Below are 21,293 nucleotides of genomic sequence, written 5' to 3'. Positions count from 1 at the left end.
TTGACAAATTGAATTTAAGTAAAAATAATAAAATAAAAAATAATAATAAAAGAAAAGAAAAGCTGGAGGCGTCACAATTCCAGACTTCAAGCTATATAATACAAAGCTGTAGTGATCAAAACAGTATGGTACTGGTATAAAAAATAGATACATAGATCAATAGAAAGAAAATCCAGAAAGGAACCCACAACTGTATGATCAATTAATCTTTGACAAAACATTCCAGTTTGCAATGGAAAAAAGATTGTCTTTTGTGACAAATGGTGTTGGGAAAACTGGACAGAGACATGCAAAAGAATGAAACTGGACCACTTTCTTACACCATGCACAAAATAAGTTCAGAATGGATTCAAGACCTAAAACCATAAAAATCCTAGAATAAAACACAGGCAGCAAATTCCTTGACATTGGCCATAGCAACTTCTATTTTTTTTAAAGATTTTATTTATTTATTTATTTATTTATTTATTTATTTATTTATTTATTTATTTATGAGAGAGAGTGCAGAAGCAGGGACAGAGAGGGAGAAGGAGAGGCCAACTCCCCACTGAGCAGGGTCACAGATGCAGGGCTCAATCCCAGGAACCTGAGATCATGACCTGAGCCGAAGGGAGACGATTAACCAACTGAGGCACCCCGGTGGCCCATAACATCTGACACACCTCCCGAGGCAAGGGAAACCAAAGCAAAAATTAACCACTGGGATTTCATCAACATAAAAGTCTTCTGCACAGTTAAGGAAACAATCAACAAAACTAGAAGGCAATCTATGGAATGGGAGAAGATATTTGTGAATGATATATCTGATAAATAATATCCAAGATATATAAAGAGCTTATAAAACTCAACATCCCAAAACCAAATAATGCAATTAAAAAATGGGCAGAAACATGAACATTTTCCCAAGGAAGACGTACAGACAGTGGACAGACACATGAAAAGATCAACATCACTGATCACAGGAATGCAAATAAAATGTACAATGAGCTGTTGCTTTACACCTGTCGGAATCACTAAAATTGACACTACAAGAAACAGTAGGTGTTGAGGATGTGGAGAAAGGGGACCCTCTTGCACTGTTGGTGGAATGCAAACTGGTGCAGCCACTCTGGAAAACAGTATGGAGGTTCCTCAAAGAGCTAAAAATAGAACTACCCTATGATCTACCAACTGCACTACTAGGAACTTACTCAAAGAATATAAAAATACTAATTCAAAGGGGCACATGCACCCCAATGTTTATAGCTGCAATAGTCAAAGTAGGGGAACAGCTCAAGTGTCCATTGACTGATGAATGGATAAGGAAGATGTGGTATGTACACACAATGGAATATTACTCAGCCATAAAAAGAATGAAATCCTGCTATTTGTGACAGACATGGCTGGAGCTAGAAAGTATTATGCTAAGTGAAATAAGTCCATCAGAGTAAGACAAATACCATATGATTTCACTCATATGTGAAATTTAAGAAACAAACCAAGTGAGCAAAGGGAAAAGAGAGAGAGGGGGGCAAACCAAGAAACAAACACTTCACAATAGAGAACAAACTGATGGTTACCAGAGGGAGGCTGGTGGGGGGATGGGTTAAATAGGTGAGGGGGATCAAGGAATGCACGTACTGTGACGAGCACCAGGTGTTGCATGGAAGTGTTGAACCACTACATTGTAAGCCTGAAACTAATACTACACTATATGTTGACTAACTGGAATTCAAATAAAAACTTTTGTAAAAAAAAAGAGTATAAAAAATGGGACACTAGGGTGGCTCAGTGGTTGAGCATCTGCCTTTGGTTCTGGTCATGATCCCGAGGTCTTGGGGTTGAGTCCCCATCAGGGTCCCTGCAGGGAGCCTGCTTCTCCCTCTGCCTGTGTCTCTGCCTCTCTGTCATGAATAAATACACATAATGTTTTTTTTAAAGGAGCATAAAAAAGAATAGAAATATAAAAATATCTGGGATTGATTTTACACTAATGATCATTTTACAAATAGCTTTATTGGGTTATAATTTATATACCATACAATTCATCCATTTAAAGTGTACAAATTAAATTGTACAATTTAATGGGGGTTTTTTAGTGTATTCAGAGAGATCTGAAACCATCACCACAATATTAGAACATTTTCGTCATCTCAAATCCCCTGCCCTTCAGCAATTACCCTCCCATGCTCTGCAGCCTGTAGCAACCACTAACCCAGTTGGTCTCTGTAGATTTCCCTGCTCTGGACTTTCATGTGAATGAAACCACATAACATGTAGTCTGTTGTGATTGGCTTCTTTCTCTCCGTGTATTTTCAAGTTTCATCCATCCTTTTGCATTCATTAGCACTTCATTCCTTTGCATTGCCGAATGATATTTCTTTGTGTGGAGGTACCACATTTTGTTTTCCATTCAACTGCTGATGAGCATTTGGGTTGATTCTACCCTTTGAGCTATTCTGGATAACAGTACTATAAAAATTCATTATGAGTTTTTGTATGGACATATGTTTTCATAATTCTCAGGCATGTACTCAGGAGTGGAACTGATGGGTATATGGTAACATTATGTTGGGGAACTGGTGGACTGTGTTCCAAAGCAGCTGTACCATTTTACATTCCCACTGGCAGTATATGAGAATTCTTTTTTTGAGACTTATTTATTTATTTATTTTTAATTGAAATTCGATTTGCCACCATATACTATAACACCCAGTGCTGATCCCGCCAAGTGCCCCCTCAGTGCCCGTCACCCAGTCACCCCATCCCCCTGCCTACCTCCCCTTCCACTACCCCTTGTACGTTTCCCAGAAGTAGGAGTCTCTCATGTTCTGTCTCCCTCTCTGATTTTTCCTACTCATTTTCTCTATTTCCCCTATGATCCCTATCACTATTTCTTATATTCCCCAAATGAGTGAGACCATAGGATGATGGTCCTTCTCCGATTGACTTACTTCACTCAGCATAATACCCTCCAGTTCCATTCATGATGAAGCATATGGTGGGTATTCGCCATTTCTGATGGCTGAGGAATATCCCACTGTACACATAGACCACATCTTCTTCTTCTTTTTTTAATTTTTATTTATTTATGATAGTCACAGAGAGAGAGAGAGAGAGGCAGAGAGAGAAGCAGGCTCCATGCACCAGGAGCCTGATGTGGGATTCGATCCCGGGTCTCCAGGATCGCGCCCTGGGTCAAAGGCAAGCGCCAAACCACTGCGCCACCCAGGGACCCCCAGACCACATCTTCTTTATCCATCATCTGTCGATGGACACTGAGGCTCCTTCCACTGTTGGGCTATTGTGGACATTGCTGCTGTGAACATTGGGGTACAGGTGTCCTGGCGTTTCACTGCATCTGTGTCTTTGGGGTAAATCCCCAACAGTGCAATTGCTGGGTCGTAGGGCAGGTCTATTTTTAACTCTTTGAGGAACCTCCACACAGTTTTCCAGAGTGGCTGCACCAGTTCACATTCCCACCAACAGTGCAAGAGGGTTCTCACTTCTCACATCCTCTCCAACATTTGATGTTTCCTGTTTTGTTAATTTTGTCACTCTCACTGGTGAGATGGTATCACATTGTTGTTTTGATTTGTATTTCCCTGATGGCAAGTGATGCAGAGCATTTTCTCATGTGCTTGTTGGCCATGTGTATGCCTTCCTCTCTGAATTTTCTGTTTGTGTCTTCTGCCCATTTTATGATAGGATTGTTTGTTTCTTGGGTGTTGAGTTTGATTGTTTCTTGGGTGTTGACTTTCTTCACAGAGTTGGAATAAATAATCTTAAGATTTGTGTGGAATCAGAAAAGACCCTGAATAGCCAAGAGAATATTGAAAAAGAAAACCAGAGCCGGGGACAACACAATGCCGGGTTTCATGTTGTACTACAAAGCTGTGATCATCAAGACAGTGTGATTCTGGCACAAAAAGAGACACATAGTTCAATGGAACAGAATAGAGAATCCAGAAGTGAGCCCTCAACTCTATGGTCAACTAATATTTGACAAAGCAGGAAAGACTATCCACTGGAAAAAGGACAGTCCCTTCAATAAATGGTGCTGGGAAAATTGGACATCCACGTGCAGAAGAATGAAACTAGGCCATTCTCTTACACCAGACACAAAGATAAACTCAAAATGGATGAAAGATCTCAATGTGAGACAAGATTCCATTAAAATCCGAGAGGAGAACACAGTCAACACCCTTTTTGAATTTGGCCACAGCAAATTCTTGCAAGAATCTATGAAGGCAAGGGAAACAAAAGCAAAAATGAACTACTGGGACTTAATCAGGATAAAAGGCTTCTGCCCAGCAAAAGAAACAGTCAAAAAAACTACAAGACACCCTACAGAATGGGAGAAGATATTTGCAGATGACACATCAGATAAAGGGCTAGTATCCAAGATATATGAGTATTCTGATTTTTCCACATCCTGGTTAACAATTGTTTTCTGATCCTTTGTAGTTACCCTAGTGTGTATGCCACAGTATCTCACATGGTTTTGTCTTGCATTTCCCTGGTGATTAGTGATATCAAGCACCCTTTTGTGCACTCATTGGCCATGTGTATATCTTCTTTGAAGAAATGTCTATTCAAATTATTTGCCCAATTTTTAGTTGAATTGTCTTCTTGTTATTGAATTGTAAGAGTTCTCTATGTATTTTGGACAGTACATGCTTATCAGGTATATGATTTGCAATTATTTTCTCTGATTCTGTGGGTTGTCTTTTCACCCTATTATTGGTGCCCCTTAAAGCACAAGAGTTTTTAATTTCAATCAAATATAATTTGTCTATTGTTACTGTAGTTGCTTGTGCTTTTGGTGCCATATTTATGAAGCCCTTGCCAAATCCAAGGTCATGAAGATTTTCCTCCATGTTTACTTCCAAGCATTTTATAGTTTCAGCTCTCAATATTGGTCTTTGATCCATTTTGAGTTAATTTTTGCATATGGTGGGAGTTAAGAGTCCAACTTCATTTTTTGCATGTGGATATGCACTTGTTCTGGCACCATTTGTGGAAGAGACTATCCATTCACCATTGGATGATCTTGGTGCCCATTTCAAAAGTTAACCAAGAGATGGATGAGTTTATCTCTGGACTCTCAACTCAATTAAATGATTTATATGTCTATCCTTGTGCCAGAACCACACTGTTCCTCCTATACAGTTCTAGTCCCTTTTCCCCCTTTGTGTCATCTTATTGCAATAGTGTACTTACTAACTATATTCTTTAATTATTCATTATAACCTATCTATTAATGTTACAAACCCAATAATATACTGTTATAATTATGACTTTGCTATCTCCAATCATCCTTTTAGCCCATTAATAGCTTTGCTCCAACCCACCTCCTTTGTGTCACTATATTTTCATATATCTTCTTGGATGAATGTTTCTTCAGTTGTTTTTGGTCTTAGGACCATCACCAGAGGCCTTTGAATTTTTAAAATTGTTTACCAGTTTCACTGAAGAGCAGGCAAGAAGGTCTCATGCTGTTACATGGGAAGTTGATCTTCCAAGTATGATTTTCCAGAGTTTTACACATTTTAACTTCAAAGTATAAATTGTAGTCATTTTATATGTAGTCATTTGGTGGGTCACCCTCATCAAATCTTTTAATTTGGCACAGTCCTGTTTGGTTAGAGGGAAAAATTAAGATGGCTAATGTTCATGTTCACCTTCAAGTCAAATTCATTGGTAAATAATTTGTTTTAAACTGTAGATCTGCTGGTTCTGATTAAAGAGTAACAGGCTTACTCTCACCAAGGACGCAGAGCCAATCATTTCTGAGCTCTGACACAACTTACAACCTCAAAATACATAGGAGATAGTGCCTGTAAGCCAGCACCTCCTCCTCATGAGGTGTGTGCTGAAGATCTTTTCTTCCAAGTGGCAGCTGAAGCATATGAAAATTCCTGGTATGAGAAATTCCATTAATGCAACCTACAAACCATGCACCCCAGCAAAACTAATCCCAGTGCTGTTTCAGTCCACAGTTCTTGAAATGATAACTCAAATTTTGATAGGAAAATGACAAAGCTTCATGTTCAATGATATTTTCTATTCACAAATAACAGACTGATGCAGGTTCTCCAGGTGCAATGGCCAAGAAAGAATTTGTGAGATGTTTTACAAGGCAAAAAATGTTTTTTTGTTTTGTTTTGTTTTTGTTTTTGTTTTTGTTTTTATAGCATGGGGACAGGACCTGTGGCAGAGAGAGTTGCATTGTGACTGTGAGGAGTAATTGATTATATAGTGTTTTCTATCCTATAGAGGCGAAGGTGATGCTAGGGCTCCAGGAAATTGAGTCTATAAGCTGCTTAAGGTCTCACTATTATTAAGATTGTCTTTTGCTTGTAAATCATTAAGACGGTTATAAACTGTAGAAGAGGGATCCCTGGGTGGCGCAGCGGTTTGGCGCCTGCCTTTGGCCCAGGGCGCGATCCTGGAGACCCCGGATCGAATCCCATGTCGGGCTCCCGGTGCATGGAGCCTGCTTCTCCCTCTGCCTATGTCTCTGCCTCTCTCTCTCTCTCTCTCTCTGTGACTATCATAAATAAATAAAAAAATTAAAAAAAAATAAACTGTAGAAGAGTTTTATGTTCTGCATGACTTGACCATTTGTTTCTCCCCCCCCTCCCCGTTTTTGTTCTTAGGCAATCAATATGTTATACATAATCCATCCTGGGGGGTGGGGTGAGAATGTTATACATAACCCACCTGTGGAGAATGTGGTAATTTTTTTTAATAAATTAATTTTTATTGGTGTTCTTCAATTTACCAACATACAGAATAACACCCAGTGCTCATCCCGTCAAGTGTCCCCCTCAGTGCCCGTCACCCATTCCCCCCCACCCCCCTCCCTCCTCCCCTTCCACCACCCCTAGTTCGTTTCCCAGAGTTAGGAGTCTTTATGTTCTGTCTCCCTTCCTGATATTTCCCACACATTTCTTCTCCCTTCCCTTATATTCCCTTTCACTATTATTTATATTCCCCCAAATGAATGAGAACATACACTGTTTGTCCTTCTCCAATTGACTTACTGCACTCAGCATAATACCCTCCAGTTCCATCCATGTTGAAGCAAATGGTGGGTAATTGTCGTTTCTAATGGCTGAGGAATATTCCATTGTATACATAAACCACATCTTCTTTATCCATTCATCTTTCGATGGACACCGAGGCTCCTTCCACAGTTTGGCTATTGTGGACATTGCTGCTAGAAACATCGGGGTGCAGGTGTCCCGGCGTTTCATTGCAGCTGAATTTTTGGGGTAAATCCCCAACATTGCAATTGCTGGGTCGTAGGGCAGGTCTATTTTTAACTCTTTGAGGAACCTCCACACAGTTTTCCAGAGTGGCTGCACCAGTTCACATTCCCACCAACAGTGTAAGAGGGTTCCCTTTTCTCCGCATCCTCTCCAACATTTGTTGTTTCCTGCCTTGTTAATTTTCTCCATTCTCACTGGTGTGAGGTGGGATCTCATTGTGGTTTTGATTTGTATTTCCCTGATGGCAAGTGATGCAGAGCATTTTCTCATGTGCATGTTGGCCATGTCCATGTCTTCCTCTGTGAGATTTCTCTTCATGTCTTTTGCCCATTTCATGATTGGATTGTTTGTTTCATTGGTGTTGAGTTTAAGAAGTTCTTTATAGATCTTGGAAACTAGCCCTTTATCTGATATGTCATTTGCAAATATCTTCTCCCATTCTGTAGGTTGTCTTTTAGTTTTGTTGACTGTATCCTTTGCTGTGCAAAAACTTCTTATCTTGATGAAACTGGACCACTCTCTTTCACCATACACAAAGATAAACTCAAAATGGATGAAAGATCTAAATGTGAGACAAGATTCCATCAAAATCCGAGAGGAGAACACAGGCAACACCCTTTTTGAACTTGGCCACAGTAACTTCTTGCAAGATACATCCACAAAGGCAAAAGAAACAAAAGCAAAAATGAACTATTGGGACTTCATCAAGATGAGAATGTGGTAATTTGGGGAGGCAGCAGCTCACATTTGGCTCTCAGCTTGCCTTTTGCCCTCTCATCAGAATGGGGGTAGGGGAGCATTATTTAGTATCACTACCAACCATATCTTTGACATTTAAGGATTTGGTTCTAGAGTAGATGACCTTTAATTAGGCAAAAGTATCTTTTTTTTTTTTTTTGACTTTTGTAATTATTTTATTATTGATGTCTAAATTAGTTGCACTCTGGTGAGTTAGAACATAATTATGCAATTTCAGAAGTATCTTAAGAAGCTATATTGTGTGTGAGAAATAAGGCCTCCATCGCATAGAGTTTAGTGTCAGAAAATAGAAAGATAAGCTGTTCCTCAAGAGAAGTGGAAGGCAATTGGAGGTTGAAGGAGAATATAAATGTGGGCAGAGAGGGCAAAGAGAGAAATGAAGCCTGGACACATGTGGAGAAATAACATCTGTCAAATTCCCGGTGCAAAAAGACAGCTGAACACTTGACAAAAAACCAATTTCTATCAGTATACATGTTTGTTCTCTGGTGGCATGAAGTAACAACCCACCACCATCATTCATTTGACCACTCCACAAAGTTTGCAACTCACGAATGCCCTGGGGGTGTGCCATTTGGAATACTTCAAACAAAAGTCCTATAGCCTGCATGTGGTTTGGATGCAGTTGCTTAGACCTGAGTGAGATTATGTGGGTCCAACAGAAACAGGGAATTTGTGACTGCAAGAATATAAGACTCCTACATGTCCCAGAAATCCCAAAGAGATAGTCATTTCTCACTCCGCATCTCACATATCACGTTTGGAGGTTTAGCCAAATAAGAATAGCAGGAGAGGGTCATTAATAGTTCAGAACTTGGTTTAAATATTTTCAGATAGTTAATTGTTCTTCTGAGATTGAACTTTGAAACTTTTGAATGTGGTCCCGATATTAAAATCAGTTGAAGATCAAACATTTTTCTTTATGTCAGAATTCATTTCCATGTTAAAAAATAATATATCTGGGCGCCTGGGTGGCTCAGTGGTTGAGCTGCTGCCTTTGGTTCAGGTCATGACCCTGGGGTCCTGGGATCAAGTCCCACATCAGGCTTCCCACACGGAGCCTGCTTCTCCCACTGCCTATGTGTCTGTCTCTCTGTGTCTCTCATGAATAAATAAGTAAAATCCTTAAAAAATAATATATAGATCATCAATTCCTAGGTAAACACAAAAGCCTGTTTTAATCTTTAATATAACTGAACCATTCATGAATTGCCCCCTCAACAACCCACCAAAAAAGAGAGGGATAGAGGAAGGGACAGAGAGAGAGAGAGACAGACAGAAAGAGAGAAAAGAAAAGGAATGGAAAGTAAAGAATAAGATAACCTTCAGGGTTTCTACAATAAAAGCGTCTTCAAGATATTTCATCTGTTTGCTTCATTGAGTTTGATTATTGGTCAAAGGAGTTCAAAACAAGAGCAAATACTGAAATATATATTACTTCTGAGAATCTGTTTTTTTGGTGATTCTTTCCTTAAGGACTAGACTTGTGTATCATTTTTGAGAATTCAATGCAACCAAAGAAAGCAAAATTTTAATGACACCATGATCTAGGAATGATTATTAGTACTTTGACATTATTAATATCTTCCTTTCAGGTTGCTTTCTGTGAAGTTAATACCTGTTTTAAAATATATTTATTAATGGCAAAAGACAAAGTAAATCTATCTCAAACTTTTTATTTAAAAAAGTGTTGGCCTGGTATTTAGATCCTTTGACCCTACTCATGCATTCTTGATAATCACCGTGTTGTTATACAGCCCCTTGAATCCAAACTTGGTCGAAGAGTCTACTGTTTTCCTTTCCTAGCCCTGTTCTGTGAAATTAGGAAAGAATCCACTCCAAAACCAATCCAATACTTCTATCTCTTGATTGGAGATTGATGAGAGAGAGAGAGAGAGAGAGAGAGAGAGAGCACGAGCTGGGGTGGGGGGAGTGGTGGAGTGAGAAGAAGCAGCAGGCTCCCACTGAGCTGGAAGCTCAATGTGGGGATCGATCCCCACCAAAGGCAGATGCTTAACCAACTGAGCCACCAAGATGCTCTCTTCTATCTCTCTTTTAAATTATTTGCCAATTGGTTATCTAACTTGAAAACCTATGAATTTTCTAGATAATTTGAATTTCAATCATGATTTTGTTCATTTAGCTAACCTGAATATGATTAACACAATTTTGTCTACATTTTATCAAGTCCATAGTATGTAAGGATTTTCTCTTAGTTCATTGTAGGATGAATTGGGAAATGAGAAATTTCCCTCATCCTGGAAATAGCCACAAGGAGGAGGCATAGCCCTTAGGTGTTAGCAGCCAAGGTTAATTTCTGGAGGTACAGCCACACCAGCTTGTCCACCCATATCACATAATACAATTTATAAACCTTTCACAGCCCATTTGGTCAGTGGTTGTATCATTTTCTCTTACCCTACAACAAATAGCTCCTCATTATTCTTTTATCCACAACCTAAATATTAATGAAGGTAGGATGATAATTACAAAAGTTTATGTTTACTGAGTATTTACTATCTTCCAAATATTCCACTTACATGGATTATATCCAACCTCATCACAAGACTAAAAGTCAAGTACACAATTCTCCACATTTTACAGATACAGACCTCTGGGGTCAGAGTCCTGACAAGGCCTGAGTACATGAATCGTCCCCATTCTGCACATTGCCTGGGGATGGCTGGAGCACAGAACCATGGGAAAGCAAAATAATTGCTGAGTATTGTTGCTGTTCCATGTGGCCCAAGGGCAAATCCAAAATGTTTTTACCACCCAAAATTGTAGTCCAATTACTTCTCTTTTGCACACATTTTAGTCTTTCTCATCAAAAAACAAAGAAGGAATATTAACAAAGCAAGTCATGGAGAAGACAAAAGACCTATTTTTCCCCCACTTCTAATAGTTAGAGGAAGTGCCCAGATAAATTTGCCATCAGGCTCCCCCCCCCAATTTCCTCAATTCCAAGAATTTTTACAGCTCCAGAATTTTTTGCCTACTAATAGAATATTAATTCTGAATAATTTAAGGTATTTAAGTCAATACCATGTGATGATACAATAAGTCTTATTCTAATTAGTGCCAATAAGTGTAAAAAAATACTAAAACATCAGTGCTGAATTTTAGTCTGAAGCTTGCAGCATGTTGTTACAAACATGCTAACCTAAGGGCTCTAGGACTTCAGTGAGCATTTGGTTTCTGTCTTCCTACAGTTTTCAGATCTTGAGGAATGTTGCTCTAGAAGTCCCTAAGAGGAGGAGATGTTTCTGCTACTGCTGCTCTCCTCTGTGCCTGGTAATCCCTGTTCCACAAGGAAAACTGTGTGGTAGAGGAAGGGGGGCTCACAAGCCTCCCGAGAAGGTTCTAACTGTGGGTCTTGATCTACTGTTTGAGGACACGACTTCTATTCCTTTAAAGTAATGGAAACTAGATACTAAAAAAAAAAAAAAAAGAAAAACATAAACAAAAACCCCACCTCTAAATATCAGCTAAGCTATCAACCTCAAAGAATCTTCATAGCAAGCTGTAGGTCTCAGCGCATGAGGAAGTCTTGGTTAGCAAAATTGCCACCAAATGTTGACATAGAAGAAACAGAGGATGCATCTGCAGGGCTAATGTGTTTTCCCAGGATCCTTCCATGAGAATCGCTTGAACCATCTGTTAAAAATGCATATGCCCTGGGCTCCACTTTAAATCAAACTGGCATCTCTTGGCAAACCTTCGCTTTCTGGCAAATCCCCCAGGTTAATACTTTTTCACACTTACTTGTGAAAACCACAAGAGTGATTCATTTTGTCTTACTGACAGCACGGTGGAGCATTTCCCCTAAGTGGGGGAATGAGAAGCCCATACACTTCCTGTTTTCTGCAGATCTCAGGCTGTCAGAGTAATGCTATCAGCTTCAAACACCTGGGGGCACTCACCTGAACGCTGATGAACTTCCCACAGACATCTCCCCTTTCCAAACCAATGTTACAATTGGACTGACCTGTATGAATCTTATTATGATTGCAAGATGCCTGTCAGCAAATTGTAAAACAGAAGTTTGTTATTACAAGGCCTGGAAAATACACAGCATACCTGGGCTGCACGGGGAGGTCTCAGGTAGAGAAAGAGGGTCAGATCAATTGTTGGATGAATTCTCCTTGCTCTCAAAAATCCTTACACATTAAATTTTCCAGTAAAGAATTTTCACCAGAAAGTTCATCAAGTATTTCTACTTTCTTTGTTTGAAACTCCCAGTTTGTCTTCTTCTGAGGAGCAGAAGCATGTGGCTGAGTGAAAGTGGATGCTGACAACTCATCTGTTGCTTTAGAATAAGTGTCAGCCGTGGGTGAGAATGATCAGAACATGCAGACACCTCCTTTGTGATTTTTTTCTAGATGTGTTTCTAGCATCATTGGTCATTTCCCTTGACATTCTTCAAAATATGGTTCTTTTCTTCTTTACATAAATGTTCACTTCCTTGCATTTTCTTGCAGCAAATTACCTTCTCCAAAATTTCTGTGCATCAGTCTTCAAGGAGAATGAGTAAAGCTTGATGCTTCACCCCCCACACATCAATCAAGGCTGGTGAGGACTCTTTGCAAATATTTTTTCAATCTGATCAGTATCATTCAAAATCTTACAGGGAGAAGAAAATACAGAAAAGAAAAATCACATAGAGCCTTACTATTTTGACTCTAACATTTAAACATTAGGTATACATTAAACAAAACATACACGAAGCATAAATGTAATAGCACAACAATGGAAGACATGACCCTTGGAGGATATCACCTCATATCCAAAACCAAGTGGAGCACACATGTGTCAGTGAATGACTGCACACCCACGTTTCCCAAGTACGCATCCCTGCAAAGCACAATGCCTATTAAAGGAAAGGTAAGAGGGGATCCCTGGGTGGTGCAGCGGTTCAGGGCCTGCCTTTGGCCCAGGGCGCGACCCTAGAGACCGGGGATCGAGTCCCACGTCGGGCTTCCGGTGCATGGAGCCTGCTTCTCCCTCTGCCTGTGTCTCTGCCTCTCTCTCTCTCTCTGTGACTATCATAAAATAAATAATAAAGGAAAAGTAAGTAAAATGGGCTAGCTTGGAATTTATATATTATTTATTTAGCTAGTTAGTTTCAAGTTTTAATTTAAATTCTAGGTAGTTAATATACAGTATCATGTTGTATTCAGGAATAGAATTTCATGATTCATCACTTATATATAACACCTAGCGCTCAACACAAGTGCCCTCCTTACTGCCAATATTCTACCCACTCCTTACTCACTTCTCCTCCAGCCACCCTCAGTATGTTCCCTATAGTTAAAAGCCTCTTATGGTTTATTTTCTTCTCACTTCTCCCCACCTCCACCAATATATTCAACTATTTTGTTTCTTAAATTACACATATGAGTGAAATCATATGGTATTTGTCTTTCTCTGACTTATTTCACTTAGCATAATACATTCTACCTCTTTCCATGTTGTCGTTGTTGCAAATGGCAAGATTTCATTATTTTTGATAGCTGAGAAGTATTCCATTATGTAATATATATTCTATTCTATTCCGTTATATATATATATATATTATGTAATCATTTTATATATTACATTATCACAATTTCTTTATCCATTCTTCAGTCGATAGCCATTTGGACTATTTCCATAATTTGGCTACTGTTGATAATGCTGCTATAAACATCATGGTGCATGTGCCCTTTGAATCATTATTTTTGTTTGTAAATAAATACCTAGTACTGTAAGTGCTGGATTACAGGGTAGTTCTAGTTAAACTTTTTCAGGAACCTCCATACTATTTCCCAGAGTGGCTGCACTAGTTTGCATTCCCATCAACAATACTTGCATTGGACAAAATACACTTTAAAACAAAGACTGGGGATCCCTGGGTGGCGCAGCGGTTTGGCGCCTGCCTTTGGCCCAGGGTGCGATCCTGGAGACCTGGGATCGAATCCCACATCAGGCTCCCAGTGCATGGAGCCTGCTTCTCCCTCTGCCTGTGTCTCTGCCTCTCTCTCTCTCTCTCTCTGTGACTATCATAAATAAATAAAAATTAAAAAAAAATAAATAAATAAAAAAAAAAATAAAACAAAGACTGTAACAAGAGATGAAGAAGGGTATCACATAATAATAAAGGGAATAATCCAACAAGAAGATATAACATTCATAAATATTTCTGCACCCAACATGGTAGCACCCAAATTCATTCAACACTTAATAGCAGACATCAAGGAATTATTCAATAATAATACAATAATAGCAGACTTTACATCCACACTTGTATCAATGGACAGATAATCTAAACAGGACATTAAGGAAACAATGGCTTTCAATGGATCAGATGGACTTAATAGATACATTCAGACCATTCCATCCTAAAACAGCAGAAAACACATCCTTGTCAAGTGCACATGGGATGTTCTCCAGACAGATCACGTTTTAGGCCACAAAAGAGGCCTCAACAAGTTCAACAAGATCAAAGTTATACCGTGTACATTTTCTGGTCACAACAGTTATGAAACTGAAGTCAACCAGAAGAAAAACTCTGGAAATACATGGAGGTTAAATAACATGCTCCTACCATGACCACCAGAAAATCAAAGAAAAAATTTTAATGGTACATAGAAACAAATGAACATGAAAACATAATGGTCCAAAATCTTTGGGATGCAGCAAACATAATAAGGGCCTTAAGGGAAATATGCACAGCTAACATTATCCTAAGTGGGGAAGAACTGGAAGTTTTTCCTCCACAGGGAGGAATAAGACAGGGGTGTCTATTTTCACCAGTTTTATTCAACATAGTACCAGAAGTTCTAGCCTTAAAAATCAGAAAATGCAAAGAAATAAAAGCCATCCAAATCAGCAAGGACTATTTGCAGATGACATGATACTCTACCTAAAAAACTCAAAATTCTCCACCAAAGTATTGCTAGAACTGATAAAGGAATTCTGTAAAGTTGCAGTATATAAAATCAATATACAGACTCTGTTGCATTTCTACGCACCCATATTAAAGCAGCAGAAAGAGGAGTTAAGGAACCAATCCTATTTACACCTGCAGCCAAAATAATAAGATACCTTGGAATAAGCCTAAGCAAAGAGGTGAAAGACTGTACTCTGAAAACTATAAAACACTGGTGAAAGAAATTGAAGAGGACACAAAGAAATGGAAAGACATTTCATGCTGATGAGTTGGAAGAGCAAATATTGTTAAAATGTCTACATTATCCAAAGCAACTTATACATTTAATGCAATCCCATCAAGATACCACCAGCATTTTTCACAGAGATAGAACAAACAATCCTCAAATTTGAATGAAACCACAAAAGGCTCTAAACAGCCAAAGCAATCTTGAAAAAGAAAAGCAAAGCTGGATGCATCATAATTCTAGACTTCAAGTTAGAGTACAAAGCTGTAGTGATCAAAACAGTGCGTTATTGACATAAGAAAACAGACACAGAGATCAATGGAACAGAATATAGGTCTACTGAAGTGAGAGAAACAAAAGCAAAAGTAAACGATTGGGACTCCATTAAAATAAAAAGACTTCTGCACAGTGAAGGAAACAATCAACAAAACTAAAAGGCAACCTGCAGAACGGGAGAAGACATTTGTAAATGACATATCCGATAAAGAGCATTCAAAATACATAAAGAATTAATACAACTTAACATCAATAGCAGATATATTGAATTAAAATATGGACAGAAGACATGAACAGATGGTTTTCAAAGAAAGACATACAAATGGCCAGCAGATGCATGAGAAGATGCTCATCATCCCTTACCATCAGGGAAATGCAAACCAAAACTACAATGAGATAGCAGCTCACACTGGTCAGAATGGCTAAAATCAACAACACAAGAAAAAGCAATTGTTGGCAAGGATGTGGAGAAAAGGGAACCCTCTTGCCCTGTTGGTGGGAATGCAAAGCCACTCCAGAAAACAGTATGGAGGTTCCTCAAAAAAGTCAATCAGAGAAATTTCCTATGATCCAGCAATTGCGCTACTGGATATTTACCCAAAGGATACAAAATATTAATTCAAAGGGATATGTGCACACTGATGCTCATAGCTGCATTACCTACAATAGCCAAATTATGGAAATAGCCCAAGTGTCCATCAGTTGATGAATGAATAAAGAAGTAGTGGTATATATACAATAGAATATTACTCAGCCATAAAAAAGAATGGAATCCTACCATTTGCATTTGCAACAACATGGACAGAGCTAGACTGTATTATGCTATGTGAAATAAGTCAGTCAGAGAAAGAAAAATATCTATGATTTCAGTTACATGTGGAATTTAAAAAGCAAAACAAGTGAGCATTGGGGAAACAAAAGAGAGAGACAAACCAAGAAACAGACCCTTAACTATCAGGAACAAACTTTCTGACAGTTACCAGAAAGGAGATTGGTGGGGGGGGGGGGGTAAGTTAAACAGGTGATGGGTATCAAGGAGTCCACTTGCTGTGATGAGCACCCGATGATGTATGGGATTGTTGAATCACTATATCATATACCTGAAACTAATATTACACTGTATGTTTGCTAACTAAATTTAAATAAAAATTTTAAAAAGAATGTCTACTCTCAGAACTCTTATTAAACGCAGGACTAAAAGTCCTAGCCATAGCAGTTGGACAAGAAAAGGAAATGAGGCATCCATTTTGATAAAGAAGAAGTTAAACTGTCACTATCTGCAGAGGACATACCATATACATAGAAAACCCTAAAGACTCCACCAAAACACTGGTAGAAGTAATAAATGAAATTCAGTAATGTTTCAGGATACAAAATTCATATGCAGCAATCAGAAACAAATAATGAAGTACCAGAGGGAGAAATTAAGAATACCAGTTACTATTGCCCCCAAAATAGTAGAATATGTAGGAATAAATTAACATTGTAAATATTTATGCTGCTAACGTGGGAGCAGCCAGTTATACAAAACCAATTAATAACAAAATTAAAGAAACACACTGATAATATGACAATAGTAGGGGACTTCAATACCCCACTCACAGCAATGGACAGATAATCTAAGCAGAAGATTAACAAGGAAACAAGGACTTTGACACTGGACCAGATGGACCTCAGAGATAGAGTCAGAGCATTCCATCCTAAAGCAAGAGAATACCATTCTTCTCAAGTGCACATGGAACATTCTCTGGAAAAGACCACATTCTGGGTCACAAATCAGGTCTTACCCAATCCCAAGACTGTGATTACTGCCTGCATATTTTCAGACCACAGTGCTTTATATCTTGAACTCAATCAAAAGAGGAAATTCTGAAGGAACTTAAATACTCAGAGGTTAAAGAGCATCCCACTAAAGAGAGAATGGGTCAACCAGGAAATCAAAGAAATTTAACAGTTCATGGAAGCAAATGAAAATGAAAAAACAGCAGTTCAGAACCTTTGGGATGCAACATAGGCTTTCCTAAGAGGGAAGTACATAGCAATACAAGCCTTCCTCAAGAGGAAGAAAAGTCTCAAAGAAAAGAAAAGAAAAGAAAAGAAAAGAAAAGAAAAGAAAAGAAAAGAAAGGAAAAGAAAAGTCTCACCTACACAAGCTAAACTTACACCTAAAGGAGCTGGAAAAAGCACAGCAAAAAAAGCCTAAACCCAGCAGAGAAAAGAATAGATAAAGATAAAAGCAGAAATCAATGAAATAGAAATGAAAAGAACAGTAGAACAGAATGAAACTAGAAGCTGGTTTCCTGAAAGAATTGTAAGATAGATAATACCTTTGCCAGATTTATCAAAATAAAAGAAAAAAAGAGGGAGAGAAAGAGAGAGAGAGAGAGAGAGAGAGAGAGAGAGAGAAGAGAGAGAGAGGAATCAAATGAATGAAATCAGGAATGAAACAGGAGAAAACACAACCAACACCCAAGAAATACAAGGAATTTTAAGAATATATTAGAGGAAATATATGCTAGCGAATTAGGCAATCTGGAAGAAATGGATGCATTCCCTGAAATATATAAACTACCAAAACTGAAACAGCAAGAAATAGAAATCTGATAGAGCTGTAACCAGCAAGGTAATTGAAGCAGTAATAAAAGAAACTGCCAACAAACCAGAGTCCAGCACCAGATGGCTTCTCTGAGGAATTCTACAAACCATTTAGAGAAGAATTAATACCTATTCATCTGAAGCTGTTTCAAAAGATAGAAATGGAAGGAAAACTTCCCAACGTGTTCCAGGAGACCAGCATTACCTTGATCCCCAAATCAGGAAAGACCCCACGAGAAAGGAGGATTACAGACGAGTATCCTTGATGAACAAGGATGCCAACATTCTCACCAAGGTACTGGCCATTAGGATCTAACAGCACATGAAAAACTCACCACGACCAAGTGGGAGTTATTCCTGGCCTGCAAGGGTGGTCAGCACATGCAAATCAATCAATGTGATAGGTCACATCAGTAAAAGAAAGGACAAGAATCATATGATCCTCTCAGTTGATACAGAAAGGGCATTTGAAAAAACACAGCATCCTTTCCTGATTGAAACTCCCCACAGTGTAGCGATAGAGGGAACATATGTCAATATCATAAACACCATATTCGAAAAGCCCGCATTGAATATCTTTCTCAATGGAGAAGAACTGACATCTTTCTCCAAATGTCAGGAATACAACAAAGATGTCCACTCTCAGCACTGTTGTTCAACACAGTACTAGAAATCCTAGGCTCAGCAATCAGACAACAACAACAACAACAAGAACAACATCATCATCCAAATTGGCAAAGAAGTCAAATTCTCACTCTTTGCAGATGGCAGGACACTTTATGAGGAAAATCCAAAAGATTCCACCTCAAAATTGCTAGATCTCATACAACAATCCAGAAACATGGGAGGATATACAATCAATGCACAGGAAAGAGTTGCATTTCTACACACTAACAATGGGAGAGAAGAAAGAGAAATTAACAAATTGATTCCATTTACAATTGCACCAAAAACCATAAGATCCCCAGGAATAGGCCTAATGAAAGAGGTAAAGGATCTGTACTCCAAAAACTGCAGAGCACTTATGAAAGAAATGGAGGAAGACACAAAGAGATGGAAAAATATTCTATGGCCACAGTTTAGAAAAATAAATATTGTGAAAATGTCTATGCTACCCAGAGCAATCTACATATGCCATTCGATCCCTATCAAAATACCATCGACATTTTTCACAGAGTGGGAACAAATAGTCCTAAAACTTGTATGGAACCAGAAAAGACCTGACTAGCCAGAAAAATGTTGAAAAAGAAATCCAATGATGGTGACATCATGATGTCCTGACTTCAAGCTATATTACAAAGCTGTGATCATCAAGACAGTTTGGTACTGGTGCAAAGCCTGACCCTCAATCAATGGAACAGAATAGAGAACCCAGAAATGGGCCCTGAATTCTATGGTTAGTTGACTCATCTTTGGCAAAGCAGGACAGAATATCCAATAGAAAAAGTCTCTTCAATAAATGGTGCTTCTACAGACACGTGTAGAAGAATGAAAGCAGACTATTTCCTTATACATATACGAAGATAAACTCAAAATGGGTGAAAGACCTAAATGTGAGACAAGAATCTATCTAATCTCTAGAAGAGAACAAGGCAGCAACTTCTTCAACCTCAGCTGTGGCAACTCCTTTTAGACACGTCTCCAAAGGCAATGGAAACAAAGGCAACAATGAACTACTGGGACATTATCAAGGTAAAAGGCTTCTGCACAGCAAAGGAAACAGTCAACAGAACTAAAAGGCTACCTACAGAATGGGAGAAGATATTTGCAAGTGACATATCAGAGAAAAGGCTTTTATCCAAGATCATTAATGAAGGTACCAAACTCAACACCCAAAGAACTGGTCCAATGAGGAAATGAGAAGACATGAACAGACATTTCTCCAAAGAAGACATTCAAATTGCCTACAGACATGAAAAAATGTTCTACATCTCTCAGCATCAGGGAAATATGAATCAAAACCACAATGAGATACCACATCACGCCAGTCAGAACGACTTAAATTAACTAGTTGGGAAACAACAAAATTGGGGGAGGATGTGGAGAAAAGGAACCCTCTTACCCTGTTGGTGGGAATGCAAGCTGGTACAGCCTCTCTGGAAAACTACATGGAGGTTAAAAATAGAGCTACCCCATGACCCAGAAATTGCACCACTAGGTATTTACTCCAAAGGCACAAAAATAATGATCTGAAGTGGCACCTGCACCCCGATTTTTATGGTAGCAATGTCCATGATAATGAAACTATGGAAAGAGCCCAGATGTCCATCAAGAAATGAATGGATAAGAAGAGTGGTACATATATACAATGGGATATTACTTAGCCAGCAAAATGGATGAAATCTTACCATTTACATTGATGTGGATGGAACTGGAGGGTATTATGTTGAGCAAAATAAGTCAATCAGCAAATGGAAATTATCATATGGTTTCACTCATATGTTGAATATAGATATAGCACAGAGAATCACAGCAGATGGAAGGGGAAAATAAAATAAGGAGAGGGGATCCCTGGGTGGCTCAGCAGTTCGGCACCTGCCTTCGACCCAGGGAGTGATCCTGGAGTCCTGGGACTGAGTCCCACATTGGGCTCCCTGCATGGAGCCTGCTTCTCCCTCTGCCTGTGTCTCTGCCTCTCTCTCTCTCTCTCTCTCTCTCTCTCTCTCTCTCTTTCTATTTCTCTCATGAATAAATAAATAAAATATTTAAAAAAACAATAAAATGAAATAAAAATTAAAATAAAATAATGTGAAATCAGGGAGGGAGACAAACCATAAGAGACTCTCAACTATAGGAAACAAACTGAAGTTTGCTGGAGAGGAGGTGATGGGGGAATGGTTACCTGGGTGATGGGCGCTAAAGAGGGCACATGATGTAATGACCACTGAGTATTTTATGCAACTGATGAATTACTGAACTCTACATCTGAAACTAATGATACACTAAATGTTAACTGATTACTGTTAATGCTAATTGAATTAAGTAAGTTTAAAAGAAAACCCACAGTGAGATATCATCTTATACCAGTCAGAATGACTGAAATCAAAACAAAATAACAATTGTTGGAGAGAATGTGGAGGAAAAGGTACTCATTCTTGTGCACTGTTTGTTGAAAATGTAAATTGGTACAACCCCTGTGGGAAACAATATGGAGGCTCCTCATAAAATTCCCCTACTGTGTATTTATCTAGAGAAAACAAAAACACTAATTTGAAAAGATTAAATGCTCCCCTATATTCATTGAAGTGCT

This window comes from Vulpes lagopus, chromosome 24, assembly GCF_018345385.1.
Source record: "Vulpes lagopus strain Blue_001 chromosome 24, ASM1834538v1, whole genome shotgun sequence".
Lineage (NCBI taxonomy): Eukaryota > Metazoa > Chordata > Mammalia > Carnivora > Canidae > Vulpes > Vulpes lagopus.
This window is presented reverse-complemented; position numbering follows the sequence as displayed.